The sequence below is a fragment of the Nymphalis io genome, chromosome 24, assembly GCF_905147045.1.
Source record: "Nymphalis io chromosome 24, ilAglIoxx1.1, whole genome shotgun sequence".
Taxonomy (NCBI): domain Eukaryota; kingdom Metazoa; phylum Arthropoda; class Insecta; order Lepidoptera; family Nymphalidae; genus Nymphalis; species Nymphalis io.
In genome coordinates, this window is record NC_065911.1 from 6,224,873 (window position 1) to 6,244,921 (window position 20,049).

General features: G+C 32.3%; 1 protein-coding gene across 2 annotated transcripts in view; it reads left to right on the top strand.

Moving 5' to 3' along the window:
• Positions 1–10,949: 10,949 nt before the first annotated feature.
• LOC126777823 (transcriptional activator cubitus interruptus) overlaps positions 10,950–20,049 on the top strand; it is a 101,995-nt gene continuing 92,895 nt past the window's right edge. For both annotated transcript variants that reach the window (XM_050501003.1, XM_050501004.1), the window contains exon 1: positions 10,950–11,222. The gene's annotated coding sequence lies outside the window, so the exon portion shown is untranslated. The remainder of the gene's footprint in view (positions 11,223–20,049) is intronic.

The following is a 20,049-nucleotide window of genomic DNA, read 5'->3' on the forward strand; positions in this document are numbered from 1 at the left end:
TGATCCTACGCAGGTGTTACGAACTTGATAATTAAATACCAAGAATAATTGCATTTGTGTAGCGAACAGACATGTATCTTATAAGAATCAATTAATATTTAAACATGTGCCTGTTAAAACTATAAAAGGATTACTTAATATCATATTGCGAGCGAAAAGTAATGCTTAGCGATATTTTTAATAAACAGCTTTAAAAGGTATTTAGTATAAATAGGATTGTTTGGAATTATTTTATCTGTATATTTTATTTTATTATATATTTCGTCGGTTATTTTAAGTATTTATATTTTTTTATTAACCAATCAAGGCCCACATAAAAATACTATACATAAATAATAATAGGTTAGTATCGAGCAATTATTTATAATAAATAAACAACACGAATAACTGAAACTAATATTTATTTTAAATATTTTATAGTACTCATTTAGTACATAGGAATTAGCAGTAACTTATCCCTGACATAGTTTCCTTCAGACTCGAGGTCCTTCAAAAGGTAATTCGGCAATTTGGGCTCAGGGGCTTAGCTTATCTGGGGGTGAATTGTACTAATCTATGTATAAGGATTGCGATACGTTCCCAATTCAATTTAAATCTAACTTCTATATTTATTCAGATCGTAACCGAATCGATATGATGTTAATATATACCGTTATGTCAAAACCAAACTTAATTGTTAACTTTTATGCAAAACGGATAAACGTTAAAGATCACGCTTCGATTCGATTGCGATAAAGTGACAATTTGTTAGCAGAATCGCCATTTGTATAATGTCACGCTTAAAGCGGTTGAGAGGCGATGGGTAATTTCAGGCACAATTGACTCTACAACTTCTTTTGGTTCATGGCGCATTGACATCGCAAACACTGTTTTATATTTCTTAAAAGCCACATCAAAGAATACCCTTAATCGTCAAATTTGTTTGCTTCTTTGTTATATTTAAAAAAATGATGTTACTCGCCGATTGTATCCTGTGTGCGTTTTCTATGCCTCGTTTTGATATTATTTAATTTCAACTATGAATAACACGTAAACCGGTCCCAAAGTAAGTGATCAGTTTTATTAGGAGCCGGCGTAAAACTTCTTTAAAAAATAAACATTTTGATAAGAAACGTCACGAGTAAAACCATGGAATTTATGTTAATTGAGTTCGGGGAAAAAAAGTAACGCCAGAAGATCGGTTACTATCTAATATAGAGGTTGAGGCACCTGTCCGTTTGTCTAATAAAAGAAATAAAGGTTAGTAAAGCGTGGCTCAGATGACATTAGTGTCAATGCGTGGTATCAATTCTCGGGCGGAGTGTTTGATCCAACTTATTGGATGGTTTTATCCAATATTTGTCCAATATCCAATGGATTTATTATTATAGACGAGACTAGAATGCTTATTAAGATATCGATTACTTTATGGTAAGTGATTATATGAAGCCCAATCTCTTCCCATCTTGGGATTTTAATTCTTTATATTATACATATGTCTATACTAGATAAACATGCCAAATATTATTATATACAATTTGACGAAATTAGTGATAATGGCGTTTCTATTCGGAATGTATTTATATATTTTCAGATTGGCCAAGAAGTTTGCATAGCAATTTACTTGACTATTTTTTTTTAATTAATAAATTCCTTCTATTTACTGTCTTTTCTGGTTTTATGTATGTGATATTTTTTAATAAAAACATAAAATATACAGCTTCGGAATGCAATCACTAAGCGTAGGCTATCCATTTGGGCGTTACACGATAATTCATAAAATTCTTATTTATGGCTATGGTTTAGTGTAACTTTTTTTCAAATATAGGTTTGTTAACTTCTTGTTGACTATTTATATCTGATGTATATGCGTGACTTTTATTGCTTTGGAATAGTGGTTAAATTATAAGGTTCAGGTTTCAAGCCATGGGTCGTTTTATCCTCTCCTGTTGAAATGCCTACTTTATTTCACATAATAATCTGACGTTAATCGAGTAGACTTGCAAGAACAAATTGCAAACTTGGTAAAAATATTTAATGATTAATTGTATACTATATACGTTGATCGTAGAGCTTTGTGCAAGCCCGTCTGGGTAGCTACAGCAATACAGTGGGTGGTACCTACCTCAACGAGATTGCACAAAGCCCTACCACCAAGCTTTTAAATAAGTATAAATATAAAGTTATAGTCAAATACTTGTTATATGCTATTTCATTTAAAAAGTAATTTAAAGAAGGGCACAGATGTCTTTTTAGATCCAATATGATGTGTTAGATATAGCCAAAATAAAATAAAAAAATATATAATAAAATATATATTTAAAATTATTGAATATAATGTAAATACAAGAGCGTGAAATATTATCACTGCACGTGCAATCTTGCTGAGTGTTCTGACATCGACATTGAGAATCGTGTGAATGTTTATTTTAAAACAAGCATTAATTTTTATTATATTTAAGATAGTTAACAGTAAACATCTCTCATCTCTAATCCGAGCAATAAAATCCAAATATTCTTTATTAAAATAGGCTCGTGTAGGCACTTTTCGTAATCAAATCGTAAGAACACATTGAATTAAATTAAATGTAGAGCTACCACGAGTTCGGAATGTAAACACCCTTGGGCCTATACAGCGCCAATTTGTGTGGGAGATGGCAGAAACATTTATATACATTTAGCATTAGTTCGCCCATTTGCCTAAAACACCATGCCCATGATGCAGAATCGATACTCGTCGATCTTCACTCTTCAAATTCTGAAGTACGTATGTTACATATTACTATTTTGGTGCGGTAATCACACTTCACACTTACATCTGGCTCGTTAAATAAGCGGATAAATCTTAAACTCCAAGCTGATTTTTTGTCTGAAAGCTGGACTGAAGTCTTTATATTTTTTTTCATAAGCTGAATTTTCTTTGCTTCATCGGGAGCATACGTGAATTCTTACCAAAAACCGGTTTAATTGGCATTAACATTTAAATAGAGCCTTTAAATATAGTATCAGAATATATATTTTTTATTCGGTTGTCGGAGGACCAACTTTTTATCGAACTTAGATTAGGACCCTTACTTCTACATTTACCATGGGTTGGAGCTACTTAGTGACAATATTATTAATATAATTCTTTAATAGAATTTCATGATTAGTTTACGATTACGTTAGCTCACTTATCGTTCAAACCGGACCGAACCGTTGAATAGGCTTATCTGAAAACAATAGTATTATATAATTCGTTTCTAGAAATATATTATCTTAAAATATATTTACATGGAAAATATGCGCAGCTGTGCCAAAGCAAGGAATATAAAAATAACTCCCAACGAAATATAAATAATGCAAACCTTGAGAAAAGTAAACTTAAAATATTAATGTCTTTAAACCTTATCATCATATCAAAGTTATCTGGACCAAAATGTGAACGAACATATTTCACAATTTTTGGTATCCGTGAAGTTGACTCATATTGTTATTTCATTATTAATACACAAAATGTCTTAATTAAGATCAAAACCGGCGTAATAATTCAGAAAAAATACACAGCCTTTACTTCGGTCGGAGGCTGTGTTTTGTCCTTTTCTTGTGTAATATAAAAATATCTTCTATCCTTCTTTACACCAGACGAACTTGTAAATTGTTCTTTTTACGACACGCTCTGGTTGAAACGGCTTATCTCGTGTGGTTCGAATTTAATATGAGTTTTATTGAATTGATATAAGGTTGAATATTACTTTTATTATTTAGCGCTTTTAACGTTTACTCATAGAAGTGGATGATCAAGTTATCTCGCTCAGACAAAACAAAATACAGCACAAGTCCTTTGAGCTTTCGAGTTTAGTTGCTTTACCGTGATTGCTTTTTGTAGCCCCGTCCCTTTTCTTGGAGCATTTCATTCGTAACGAAAACCTGTTCAATTTTAAAATCCACTCAAATCCACATCACTTCATTGAAATATAAACTCTATTTGAAGATGTTAAAGATGAAAGTGCGAATGTTAATTTCAAAAAGTTAGGTTATTTCAAGTGTTTTCTTTAAGATGTTATTGTCACGTTCTATCGATGCGAGATGTGATTTTTGTTTTTGTTGGAAGTGCATTAAGACATACACAACATTGCTCTGTACCTCAGTCTTCGGAGGTGGATCATGCATGATTCATAAGCCCTTAGCAAGTGATGTGATTTCACGCAATACATTGACATTTTCAGTATAAACTCATGTGGGGTTTGCATTTCTAAATTGTTGTTGCTGTCAATAAACTTTTATGATGCTGATGATTTGTTGTTGTATTTTGATTTTAATATATTTAGTTTAATATTTGATTTATTTTCAATTAGATTTAGTATTCATACCTTACTTATAATAATAATGTCCTCCAGACCGATTTCGGCCACGGCAGCCAATCTCAAGAGAGATTAGCCAACTACGCAGGCGTATTATAGTGCACAAGTGTGTGCGCAAATACAGGTGCACTCTCTATTCCCTAACTCTCATAATCCAATGGGACGGTACTTATAATATAACGAGCTTTTATCGCAAAATGTAAATCTCACTGACATTAAACTTTACTGTTGACTTCTGGGGACCAATTCTACTAACAACTTGTCACAATCGAATCGAAGCGAGATCGTTGCCGTTTATCCGTTTTCCTATTGTTTAAAGTTAACAATTCAGATTGGTTTTGGCACGATACTTGTTAACAGCCGAGATGGCCCAGTACCAGCCGAGATGGCCCAGTGGTAAGAACGCGTGAATCTTAAACGATGATCGTGGGTTCGAACCCGGGCAAGCGCCACTGAATTTTTATGTGCTTTACGGTGAAGGAAAAAATCGTGAGGAAACCTGAATGTGTCTAATTTCACTGGAATCCTGCCACATGTGTATTTCACCAACCCGCATTGGAGCAGCGTGGTGGAATATGCTCCAAACCTTCTCCTCAAAAAGTTAGAGAAAACCTTAACCCAGCAGTTTGACATTCACAGGCTGTTACGAAAGATATATGTTAACATCATATCGGTTGGGTTCCGGTTGGGAATGTATAGAGTAGTCAAAGTTAGATTGGAATTGAATCGGGAACGTATCGGTATTGTTATAGATTCGTAGAATTCGTCCCTTGTTGATTATTGCGTGATTTTATATCCTTACTAATATTATAGGAAACTATAAACAAACCTTAAATATAAATAAACCTTATATAAGACAGTCAATAATACTATTAATTATAATATATGAAATTGCCCCATAGACTAATGTTTCCAAAACATTAGTCTATAAGTATATACATACAATTTGATGCCACAAATTATTTAGATTTTTATATGTTTAAATTATACATGAACGTGTATAAATCTTGAATTTTAATCGTTTTTGAGTCGGTAGTAATTTTGAGCTTTGTGCAAGCTCGTCTGGGTAGGTAACGCAACTCATCAGATATTCTACCGCAAAACAGCAGTACTTGGTATTGTTGTGTTCCGGTTTGAAGGGTGAGTGAGCCAGTGTAATTGCAGGCACAAGGGACATAACATCTTAGTTCCCAAGGTTGGTGGCGCATTGGCGATGTAACCGGTGGTAAACATTTCTTACAATGCCAATGTCTATGGGCGTTAGTCACCACTTACCATCAGGTGACCCATATGCTCGTGCGCCTACCTATTCTATAAATAAATAAATAAATAATTTGTTGTTGCGATTTTGTTTTTATATCCCTACTGATATTATAAATCCCAAAATGGAATTGTTTGTTTGTTACGCTTTCACGTATTACCTACTCAACCGATCATCATTAAATTTTACATACTAAAACTATTAATATACCTAATATAAACGTTAAACGATTGATATATTTGCTGTCATAACGTCAGGATATTATTTAAGTGAATATTTAATAGATTTAATTGAATTGATTTTTTTTTTAATTTTATTTTATATATATACTTTTTTTTCAGCCTTTTGCCGTCCACTGCTGGACGAAAGCCTCCCCCATAGAACGCCAATTGATTTAAATGAACAGAAATCCTATTTGACAATTGATTCTAAAAGTATTTGAACTAAAATGTTTGAACGCATGATGTCGGTAAAAACTATTCTGATCTCGAAAAATCGTTTTGCATTAGATATTCCGTTTATCAAGGAACTTGTAGCGTAAAGTTATATAATCATATAACTTTACGCTACAAGTTAGTACACTAATGTTTGGAGCAGCACCATAAATACCAATAAATGAGGTGAATCTATCTACATACTCATTATAGATATAAAACAGGCGTGGGTAATCCAATAATTGTTTATTTGTTGTTGAATTTTAGAAAGCTTAGTACCTTAGATGTCGTAGTATAAAACGCGTGTATCTTAATCGAAGATTTCGGTGTGTGAGTTTGAACTTGGGCAATCACTATTAAGTTATGATGTGTTTCACTTGGTGCTTTGTGTAAGTCCATCTAGGTAGGTATCACCAGTTTAACGCTATAAACTATAGGCATAAGGGACATAACATCTTAGTTCTCAAAGTTGTTAGAGCATTGGCAATGTAATGAAGAATTAACATTTCTTGCAGCGTCAATATTTATAGGCGTGTTTGTGGTTGCCAGTTTTTGCCCTTTATAAAATAATATGTGCTTAATTTATGTTATTATATCGTCTCGTTGGCAATGGTAAATAATCTAGAGTAACATATGAAGTATATAATATGTATCAGCCAAGTCGCACTTGAGCACCATAAAGGCCTTTGCCCGGGCGTGGGACCTTTATTTAATGCATTTTTACTTGTTTTGATTTTTATCACCACTTGCAAGAAGTTTAAATAACTTAAGTCCGATCATAACTAGTTCAAGTTTTGTATAAATAAGGAATTCTTGTATAGTTTCCCAGAAAATTGGTAATACTTGAACAGTCAGCCAGAGCAATGTCATCGTTGAGCAAACATTTGTGCAGTAGTCGCCGAAGCAAACACGCGCTGTGACGAGTATTTACACATCACTTAACAAACAGGTAATTATTGCGTCCCACCCCTGAATTACTTACTGCATTTATATAGCTAATGATGGGACGGTATGGCTTTTCGTATAATTGTAATGGGACCTCTTTTTGGATGTCTAAATTTTGACTAAAGTAAAAAGTTAAGTTACCCCAAAGTCCCAATGCTGAACAAATCGAGCATATTCCGTTAAACTGCTGAAATGCTATACATGTAGCAGATTTACATCAGACTGGTTTCCAGAAGGTGATTTCACCACCAATTATAAGATGAACACAAAAATTAAGCACATGAAAATTTAGTGCTACAAGTCTGGGCTGTATCCGCAATCTTCGGTTAAAGTTGGTGTGTTCTAGCAACTGGGTTTTTTTGGCTTTTATTTAAATTTTTGACTAATATAGAAGGAAATCGAAGAAGTGGTTTGAGTGATGATACGTGGTCTGTAATAAATATAAACCAAGTTTTACTTTTCTTTACGTCAACTATCAATGATGCTATGTTTATTGTGCCTGTAATTACAATGACTCACTCGCCATTTAAATAAGGAATTAGCAATATATAGTAAATATTGTTCTATGTATATAAAGTAATATTGGGTGGTAAATATTAAGAAATGTAATGTACTTTAATACCAGTTGCTTATGTAGATGTGACTCCGATGCTCAGGCAGCTTCACGGTTTATGTTCTAATTAGCTCCTTTCGTATCCAGTAAGTGCTTACACGTTGCTCAATTTTTTTGCTTCACATTGCTATTTTGGTTGTTTATTTACTTACCTTGTCAAAGCTTTGGTTTTATGATGACTGGGTACGTATATATTTATGATATTCTAGTACTGCATCAAAGCGTTGGGCTTGTATTTAAGAGATACAGAATTAATGAGTGAACCAGACGACCGGTAAGATTAGGGCTTTATTTGGAAATATAAGGAGAAAAAAATACCTATACACGAAGATTTTACGTACGACTGATTTGGAATCTGGTTTGTATGGTATCAATTCGCAAGAAACACAGCTTTTACTATTTTAGTAATATTGAAATGAAAAATTGTTTATAGAATAGATGTCAGATTTATACCAGGGCATCAGGAGCTAGCGACAATAGCATATAGTATAACTAGAGTATAGCATATAATATTAGTACTAGCGCCAAAGATGAATATCCAAATAGATTTTTCAATTTTTAAAATTAAAAGTTGTAACAGTTCGGGCGAATAGATTTAGACATATGACGTATGTTTTGACTTCTTCTTTGTCTTCTAATATATATCTCTGTCTTTCTCAAGGAGATAATAAAAAGTATATCTCAACCACATCATATTGATGATGTAAGTTAATGCTATTTTTTGACAGACACATAACTGCGTGTAATTTTCCTTAAAACATTTAAGGGCATATATTTATTACTTAATATCAGACTATATTTGGTCACGCCCATATTTGCTTAATTATCGTCTCATAAAAAAACAGCCTGAAAATTGTTGAAAGCAATAAGACTGCGCTTGCGAATTTTTTGTATCATACATTAATTTCAAGCAATTTTTGTATATTTATAGATCAGTTTTAAGCAGTAAATTTTTTTTTTATAAGTAAGGTCTTAGTTGAGCTTCTTAAGAAATACAGCAATATTATAGACCAATTGCGGTGAAACATCCCCTGTAAATGATACGATATTATATTTCTTTACATATATTTTTTGTTTATATAATTAGACTGTTATTATAATTACACCAGATGGTGGTAGAGCTTTGTGCAAGCTCGTCTGGGTAGGTACCACCTACTCATCAGATATTCTACCGCAAAACAGCAGTACTTGGTATTGTTGTATTCCGGTTTGAAGGGTGAGTGAGCCAGTATAATTACCGGCACAAGGGACATAACATCTTAGTTCCCAAGGTTGGTGGCGCATTGGTGATGTAAGCGATGGTTAACATTTCTTACAATGCCAATGTCTAAGGGCGTTTGGTGACCACTTAGCATCAGGTGGCCCATATGCTCGTCCGCCTTCCTATTCTATAAAAAAAAAAAAAGTTATTCAATAAATGTATAATTGCTTATTTATTTTTTATTTAAAGAGCTTATATAAAAGCTATATTAAAAAATCAGAAATAAGAGAAATAAAAAAAATCTAAGAAATATATGCATTCGAAAAAACCGTAAAAATAGCTTTTACTCAAATCAATAATTATTATGATCGAATTTCGACCACTGATCGATCACTATTTATTATTAAATCTCAGACCTTGCTTTGGGATTAATAGATTTTAACATGCTCCATGTTGTTATATTCAGTGGTAAGAACGCGTGAATCTTACCCGTTGATCGTGGGTTCAAACCCGGGCAAGCACCACTGAATTTTCATGTGCTTAATTTGTGATAATAGTTCATCTCGTGCTTTACGGTGAGGGAAAACATCGTGAGGAAACCTGAATGTGTCTAATTTCACTGAAATTCTGCCACATGTGTATTCCACCAACCCGCACTGGAGCAGCGTGGTGGAATAAGCTCCAAAACCTTCTCCTCAAAAAAAATGGAGGCTTTAAGCCCAGCAGTGGGACATTCACAGGCTGTTACGGTTACGGCCTGTATGGGAAAAAAATATTTTGGTTAGGATTTGCGTAAAATCCGTTCTTAATGAGTGTCGACATCGCGATAGGAGTACCTGTGTTCAATTTCAAATCAATCGGATCTATAGTTTTGGAGAGCTCGTGACGAGTCAGTCAGTGAGTGATATTTCGCTTATATATATCTGTCACATTATTGTATACAGATAATAAAAAATGTAACTATTTCGCATATAAACCTACTTATATTGATTTTGGGAGTTATAAATCTATCGGGGTCAAAATTACGCGGCAATAAAATCTTTTATTATTAAATTTCGTAGGCAAATTTTGCTAATAAATACAATTTGACATTTTAATTTTATGTATTATTCGTAACAAATTATATAACAAAATCAAAATCAACAGCCAATCGTTGTCCACTGCTGAACATAGGCCTCTCCCAAGGTGCGCCAAAGCTCCCTGTCCTCCGCCTTCCGCATCCAGTTGGTGCCCGCCACCTTCTTAAGGTCGTCGGTCCACCTGGCTGGAGGGCGCCCTACGCTGCGCTTGCCGATTCGCGGTCTCCACTCTAGGACTCGTCTGCTCCAACGGCCATCGGTCCTACGACATACGTGACCAGCCCACTGCCACTTCAGCCTGCTAATTTTGCAAGCTATGTCGGTGACTCCGGTTCTTTTCCGGATAATCTCATTTCTGATCTTATCCTTCAAAGATACTCCGAGCATAGCTCGCTCCATAGCACGCTGAGCGACTTTGAATTTGTGGACTAGTCCCGCAGTTAGTGTCCACGTTTCGGCACCGTATGTCATGGCAGGTAAGACGCATTGGTTGAAGACTTTCGTCTTTTTTTTATAATTATATAACAATTATATAACGCCTTGACTTATTTATATACAATGCCGATATAAATCACATTATTCTTCAGCGTAAAAACCACATCTATAGTCAATGATTTGTTAATAATACACCATTACAAAAACGATCTTAACTATGAATACTAATTTATTACTCCGCCCACCCATCAAGCATATACTTACTTACCCATCGAAGTTGACTCATTAAAAACATTTTATCGTTCATGCAAATCCATGAATTATCATTGTTTATGTTAGTGCATCAGTCAGCATAGCGCTAAGAAAATGCGATTAAGACATTATCTGGTTACCACTATCCGCGCCAGACAGGGACGGAACACAAATACGCCCGCATATAATTTGTACAGAAATAACTTTGCGTGCGAGTGGGACGCCGCGATTGAAATGTCAGTCTCGACGCGCGCATAATGAGAAAACGGCCGTCTCTTTCGCTCTTGACGTTTTACAATCGCTTATTGTCATGTTACTGTCTCGTTTCGACGGGCGAGATTGAGATGAAATCGCCGGCAGCGGCATTTCCGAGTCCTCCTATTGCTATATTGGTGTGCGCCGCGCCGGCGACGGACGTCGTCACTGCCCTTTTTTTCTTTTCGATATATTTTAATAAACAAACGCTTGTATTTTTATTTATCAATAAAAAGTGACTTTTGGGGATTCGAGTGACAGTGGATAATTGGATGTTCGATAAGAAATTTTAGTGTTATTAAGTTTCTTTAATTAATTTGACAAGTGCGCATGTGAATTGTGTTGTATTTATTATTATGCGAATGGATTGCTGCCGCCACAATACAGTTTGACACGAGGTGACCTGACATTTACTTATCAGTCAAGTAAGTTAAATAGCTGAATTAATTAAAAAAACAATCTAATATCAAGTTATTATTATTACACCGCTTTAAAAATAAAAAATAAAAAAATTATAATCAAGAAATAAATCACAGATATTTAATTAACTGTCGTAAAATCGTATTTATACCGTAACGTTTTCGAAATTCCACCCGTCGGACCTTAAAACGTGTCCTTTTAACTCAAGTGACAAGTTTTCGTTTTAGCAAAGGTTTCCAACATGTGGTCCAGAGCATTTGTACCTGCCTCGGCCAGAATGAGAAGGGCCTTACTTTTTGTAACTTTAAAAACAAAGAAATCCAACGACGACGGGGAGCCCGGTCGGTGTTGCAGTTCGGTCACGTTTTTAGTCTTTCCCGGGAATTGCCAGGAATATTTTTTTATTTATCACCTAACCCCTTGTCGACGTTGCATTTTTATGAATGTGTAATCGCGTGTTTGTTTTAGTGAGAATACATTTCATTTAAATAAATAATTATTCTTAACACATCCTTCATGTTTCACACGAATGTAACTTAAGTTTTTATATAAATTACTACATATAAAGTCATTGCAGTCATACAATTATAAAGTTATAACGCACATTTGATATAAATGTTGATCCAGCACAATATTTTGTTATCACAGCCTCTAAACACTATTAGTGACTTTTAAAAAGGTTAAAAAAATAACATTTGAATTTCGAATTAAATTATGTATAACGCAATCAAATTGATTTCTTAAAAATGAATTCGATTTTCAATATCAAAGGCATTTTACTTTCAATATATAAAAGTGTAGAGATAATGCCCAATTTTTTATATTAAATCCTTATTAAATGCAATATTCATTTTATTATATAACATACATATTACATACATACTAAGTATATTCGAGCGATACAACTCTTATCTCATATCACGACCCGAATTCAGATTCAGAAATTTCGATCACGACCAAAGAATGATTTACGTTTTAAGTGAACACAGAGTTCATGAAAGAATTCAACTTCTTTGGTATTTATTGATTCCTAGTACTCAAACGGACCCCGTTAACTGATTATGTACCTAATAGAGTCAACAGCAATAGACTAACAGCCAAAATTACAATAATTATAATTAATATATATTTTTTCTTAAATACGATATTTTTTTATAGTTACTTATGCATATCTTTCAAATCCGCCAATATACATATGTTCATGTAAATATTTATAAATTAAAAAAAAATAAGAATAATCAAGCGATGGTGAAACCCCAAAAATATTCAATAAGATAATTGTCATTTGCACTTAAAGGTAATTATTAAGTTATTTCTCATTGAATTAAAAAGATAAGCCAAGCGTCTATGAAAACACAAATAGCCAAATTAATAAATTTTAATTAAAACTATTACAAAATTTAAACAGTAACGAAACATACAAAAATGTTACGAAAACATTTCATTTGTCACAGTTTTAATCCTTATAAAAATAAATATCATATTAAATCAAGTTTATCTATGAATGAAAGTTACCATAAACAATTGCAATATTGAACAATTGAGGGATATTACAATATATTTGTGGAAAAAAAACTTGGGGCGTGCGGTGTAATCAATTTACACGGCTGGATAAATTGCTTACCTCTATACCGATTACATCAATATATGTTTATACATATTTTCATTGTTTAAAGGAATGTAAAATTAGAATACCTCCAGTGCGTAGCCCGGATTGATAGTTTTTAATTAATGGTATTTGGTGTTGATATGGCTCATTCGTTCAATCGCCACATATTTCATCCGCTTCAATTGCGTGCTCTATGGTGAAGTGATCATCGTGAGGAAACTTTCATGTGGTGGAATAAGTTCCAACCTTCCACTTAAAATAAGTCTGAAATGTCTGTTTGAAATGTTTACTATATAATAAAATATGTACTTATTAAAAATGCAATTGTAACGGAATTTTGAATAATTAATTTGAATGAACAATGGATTTAAAGTTATATTAATAAATAAGGAGACGTGTTTTTTGTAATGCCTAACTGTAATAACTATTACCGAAAGATGCGGCGCATAACGGAGAAAATTTTTGTATATATATTTGGTATAATATTATTATATAAGTTGATTCGCAGTTTCGCTTTAAATTGACGTGACAAACGTGAATTTCATGTCCTTATTATACAGTTTATGTTCAAAAAATATAACCTCTAACAGTGTGAAAGTTAGATCATTTTACATACAAACAAACTTCATATTTATAATATTATACACAAAAAAAAACATAAAATATATGTGAATTGAAGACAGTTATGATGTTATCGACAGTTCGTATAGTTTTAGTAAGTTATACCCGGAATATCGACATCTCAAAATATGATATCACGACCCGAACTGTTTCGACCCGTGATCACGAACATGGGCAAGATTTCTTGGCATCACGGAAATGGAGACCTTATAAAATACAAAGTCATACATTCATATTTGTATAAGTACAATTTATTAGTTATGCCCGCGGCTTCTCGGGTTCTGCTTTGTTTTGATATCAGAAAACAATTATTTCAGGGATATTTTACAATGTTTAGTTATACTTTCATATTGTTCTATTAGATAGTGACATTTTTTGGGTCATTAATACTCAATATAAAGTCATAGTGTTTTTTTAAATAGTTCTTCCTTCGTGTTTATGGTACCTCATACTAAATTCCATAAATATCAATGAAAACCAAACAGACTAGCTTTTGTATTTATAGGTAATATTAATATAGAAAAGATAATTAATGATTATCATTTAAGTCATGTTATTATTTGAAATATCCAATCAAATAACTACTAATATTATTTCTATACTTACTATAATACTAATTTGAAAGTAACTCTGTCCGTTTGTTTGTTCATCGCCATTATATCACTTAACTGACTTGACACGAAATTTGACAATGAGATGTGGATTATATGAGGACAGGTATTGGTCGCGCTCGAACTCGCGGGGAACAGCTAGTATGAAATATTAAAAAATAAAATTTGTTCAATTTCATTATTAGAATAACTTTAAAGTCAGTTTTAGACTGTCTTGAATGAAAAATTATAATATTATCTTTTTCACACTCTTATCTAGATTGACATAAGAGTTTGAACTTTGCACAGATACTAAATTAAATTAATGAAATACCATAATATGCTGTTGCTTTGCATACACTTTTGTCTTAGATATATTTTATAATATCCTGTGTTCTTAAAGAAAAAAAAAACACACTTCCTTTCCTCTTATATATGCAATTGAATTATATATATGGATATAGATACACTTTGAGTATTAATATTAGTTAACCTAAGATTGAAAAGTTTATTTAAAATCGCTCTAGTTGTTTTCGAGTTGTGCGTCGCTATTTTCAAATATCATTTTGATTTAAATAAATATTATAAAGCTGAAGTGTTTATTTGAACGCGTCGATCACTATATCAAGCAGACAAAATGAAAAAATATATATCTGCGTTAGATACTGAATAAAATCACACAGAGGTGTAGTAGAAACATTTAACGTGGATTAAACCGTACAGACCGGCCAGTGTCTATAATAATAATGTTATATGAAACCTTTTTAAGTACTATACTCTTTAACTACATCTAATATAACCCCCCCCCCCCCCCCCAGTTCAAAGTGTCAGGTTATGTAGCAAGACTAATATCTTATAATATATTTATGATTATATACGTTTTTGGGATTTAATACATATCTTTTATTTTAATTTTTGCAAAGCTGTGCTAAGGTAATATAAAGTATATCATAATTAAAGTTGGTATGAAATCTTGAAACAAATACACATTTTAAATTAATTAGATGTTTTATTGAGTCCACAAATAAAAATCTGGTTTATTTCATGTCACTAATGATTTAAATTAATAATGCTTATTAAAACTGTTTTTATAGTTACTAACTCTTACTATTAATGGCTTATTTGTTGTAATTATTTAATTCTTTTAATGTTGTACGTTTAAAGGTTTTTGTGTTTCAATATTTTTTACGTTGAAACTGCTGAAAGATATATAATTAAACTAGGAACGTATTTTATGTATGAAACAGTACCTACATTTTAGTTTACGCCTACCAAGCGAGCGGACAACAGAGATATGAAAATATATTAATTATATAATTTATTAATATAGCATAATATTTGTAATAATATTTTTAAACTCATTGGTAAAGTTACTAAAATATAGTTATCTAAAAGGAAAAAAAAATTATTATTTACTGTTCTTTGTAATATAAAAAACAAAATATATAGCTAGATTCGTTGTCTTTATGTAAACTAACATGAAATATATATTCGTAGGTAGTCATTTTTAAATATTTTCATAACTATGAGAAAGTTAAATGATACGTATGGTTTCGGTAATTGCTTAATCAAGTCGATTGATCATCAATAGAGCGATCGAGCTGCGCGGGCGCATGTCGACGACCGACCGGCGTCGCTAGTGATGTACCATCGGATGCGGATGTAGATAATATCTGAATAGCATTAATTTTATTTATCCTCCTCGTTTTATGTTAAATGCATTTAATGCATTCAAATAAAAAGGATATCTTTAATTCATTATAGCTTAAAAATACTTTAAAGATTCGTTAAAAATGTTTCGTTCGTTTTGTAAAATAAAATTTTAAATGAGTGAACTCCGGGCTGATTTATTTACATTTACCATAAAAAAAAGACTTATGTATATTACATTATATATAACAATTTAATCACAAGCTCTTTGACTTGGATTTATGATCATTGCATATATATTTTTTGTTTTATAAGAAAGTGTAATTACTATAGAAATATCCGAACCGAAGCTACCATCGTAGCTTATCATTAAATTTAATAAATAAAATTAAATATCTTTTAAATTTTTTATAAGTCTACTCGAAGTATATTTTGATTTTTAAAACTAAATTAAATTTATTAATATGTCAGTAATTTTCGCGAATTCTATCCATTTATCAATCTCTTATTTTAAATCGCTTTATCGAATTTTAACATCACTATTTTGCGTGAGAGATCTGTTTTGTCTGTGGAACACGATGATAATTTAATATTTCTTTATGCTTTCATAACCTTTACAGCAAATACTTTTCGAATAATGTTTGTTCAGAATAATCTTAATTTATAATCCGTAACGATGGTTTTGCGAATTTTATACTTGAACTTGATATTTTTACTTAAACTTAAAATTTTGATACTTTAATTTTAAACCTGTTTGTTATTTACTTTTTAATATAAATTCATACAACGTTTTTCCATTATGTGTGGTTACATGTGGTTTATTACTGCTGAAATATTATTTGCTTTTTTTGTTATAGTTTTCTACTAAATATATGTACATAATAGCTAATTAAACTGTAACTATACCTAAAGCTAATACGTGTAGTTATGTTATTTGGCGTAGGAACTGGTCGTAAAGGGTCAAACGCGGTCACGGCGAGATGAAGACATCGGTATAGATGCATTAGTACTTGATAATGGTGCTTTAACAACAAATGCTCTTTTGATTTGTAAATACTTTTTTGGCAACACGTTTTTGTAAAAAAATATAATAAAAAAAATAATAATATTACAGTAAAATCATTAGATTTTTTAAATACATAATTATATTCTATCCTGTCCTTTTTATTATGACATACAGTATTGGCTGAATAATTTGCGCACAATACATACTTAAGATATAAGTTAAATAAAAAAAAAACAATGTCAAATTCAACTTTGAAATTAGTTTGAATGATTTCGTTAAATTTGCATATCATGAGGTATACTTTAATTAACACAATATATCACACCACAGACTACCTTTAAAACTTTATAGGCTAATCTTGTAACAAATAACCTGTATGAATAGATTTTTATTTCTTTTATGTTGGCATCGTAATTTATACCTTTAATACAATATAGAGGAATTAACAGGCCAGTGGTAACTATAATAAAGTCTATTTTTATATTATATCTTTACAAAGCGCATGTTAATAAACGCCGGTTTTACAATTTAGTACTTGTGTAGCATTCAAATATTACTTCTCTTAATTAAATACGAGAGATATTTTTTATATATTGTCACTATTTCAATGTTTTTTTTAAACTACTCTACTGGTGGTAGGGCTTTGTGCAAGCTCGTCTGGGTAGGTACCACCCACTCATCAGATATTCTACCGCAAAACAGCAATACTTGATATTGTTGTGTTCCGGTTTGAAGGGTGAGTGAGCCAGTGTAATTACAGGCACAAGGGACATAAAATCTTAGTTCCCAAGGTTGGTGGCGCATTGGATATGTAAGCGATGGTTGACATTTCTTACAATGCCAATGTCTAAGAGCGTTGGTGACCACTTACCATCAGGTGGCCCATATGCTCGTCGCCTTCCTATTCTATAAAAAAATAAAAAAAAATAAACGACTTTTGTTAAGATATAAAGTAACACTCTGTAATTGTCCCACAGGTGGGCAAAGTCCTCCTCATCTGATGAGTTTTGGAGCCCTATAACGCTGCTCTAATGCGGTTTGGTGGATACATAAGTGGCAGAATGTCAAATAACAGATGCAGGTTTCCTTACGATGTTTTTACTTTAGAATCAATCTCGAGATGGATTATAAAATCAAATTAACATAAAAACTTTGTGATGCATGTAAAGGATTCAATACGCGATCGTCGTTTAACATCCACGTGTTCTAACCACTGAGCCATCTCCGCTCTTTTTACAATCAACTGATGTAAAAAGAGCGATGCAACTTGCGTAGATACGCTGGCAGTATCTCATATATATCAACAATACGTCTCGTAAGGCCAGTGCAGCCGCTGAAGCTGCTCAAATACTCAAGCGCCGCAAATATTCACTTTTATCCAACGAATATGAATTTGCGGGGCTGGGTTTTGAAACATTGGGTCCATGGTCATCCGATACAAAAAGAATCATAAAAGATATTTCTAAGAAACTGGTCCACACTTCTGGTGACCCAAGAGCTGGCGCTTATTTAGCCCAAAGGCTGAGTCTAGCAGTGCAGAGAGGCAACAGTGCCAGCGTCTTGGGTACAATGCCACAGGACAATCTTTTATACGGCGTGTTTCTGCTTTAAATTTGTAATGTGTATTTTGTTCTTTTTATTTTAATTTTGTAAAAATAAAAATGTCTGTATAAACCTAAAATTAAACTTATTACACATTAAAAAAGCTTATTTTTTTCTTTCATCATAGCCTAACCTAACCTAAAACCTGCGTTAAAATTATTATCGCCACAAAAATAATAAAAGATGCATATGGTGTAATTACACCTATTTATAAAATAACACCTAAAAATAAATGGCACCTAAATATAAAAATCCGAAATTTGCACCACTGAATTTTCAAGTGCTTAATTTGTGTTTATAATTCATCTCGTGCTTTACGGTGAAGGAAAACATCGTGAGGAAACCTGCATGTTTCTAATTTCATTGAAATTCTGCCACATGTGTATTCTACCAACACGAATTGGAGCAGCGTGGTGGAATAAGCTCCAAACCTTCTCCTCAAAAGGGAGAGGAGACGACAGGCTGTTACTGTTACTTAAATTGTATTCAATTAAAAAAAAACAAAAACATTGTATAAAAGATAAAATCACATATAATATATTTTATAACTGCACACTTAAGTATACAAATATAGCATTTTACATATGTAAATATTAACATAGGTATTTAATACATATAAATTAGAATGATATAAATGCTCATTCAAATTCGTCTCAAACTTTATATTTTTGATACTGTTCAGATTGCATTTTATAGTATGTAATTTTCATTGTCATGTATTTTAGTGTGGAAACGACAATTGATTACATTGAATTAAATGTTTGAGTGTTTTAAGGCCAATAGATTTTAACAGAAACATAAAGTGCCGGGCTCTCGGTTATATTTTTTTTTTCCTTTTTTAAACGCTACCTTGACTTTATACTGTCAAAACTAGAATATATATAAGAAGATAAACACTAGCATTTGTTCTTTGCAAAATTTTTTAAACCTAAAATTACACAGAGAATTCATCGAAATTTGCGTCAGAGAGCGTGACATTACCAGAAAATACGACCACAAAATATTTGTACAGTCAGCATAGTAATAAATACACAGAAGCGAGTCAAATTCGGGGCTCTCCAAATAATGTAAAAAAAACCGAAAAGCATCGACAGAGTCATCTTTCTAGGGTAGAACTAATTGGTATTCGTTGGTTATAGTTAAAAAAGTTATTTGTTGTGTTCCTACGCTATTTGATAGACCCACCGAAGCGGGAACGTGAGTTAACAGCAAAAAATAACTTGACCGCTTGAGCATTTGCTTTTGGTAAAAGTTCTAATAAATAGTCACGCTGTGTTGCAACTGAACGTGAGTTTTTATCTGCTTCATCATTGGGATCAATTCGATCATATAGGTATTATAAAAACTTTATAGTATAAGAACGTTTTAAATTATCAAAACTATCCATTCGTGCTACATTTTTATATTATATTCATTAATATAAATGCAGTTATTTTTGTACATGACGAACGTACACTGATTGTAGAGGATGAACGCGTTGATACTACCTGTACATGCGTACCCACTTATAAATATGTAGGGCTGTCCATACAAAAGAGATCTATCCGAAGACTTGCTAACAAGGGTTCAAAAAAAATCCAAGAGTGGCCGAATTTGTTGCCGAACAATGGACCAGAGAACAGACATGCAGGTAGAATAAATTCCCTATTGTTGACTGCCATTAGGATGTAATGCTTTAGGATTTCAACGTAATAAATTCAATGAATGCAACGTTTCTGTGAGCGCAATTCTTTACAAAAAAGTCGGTTGTTAGC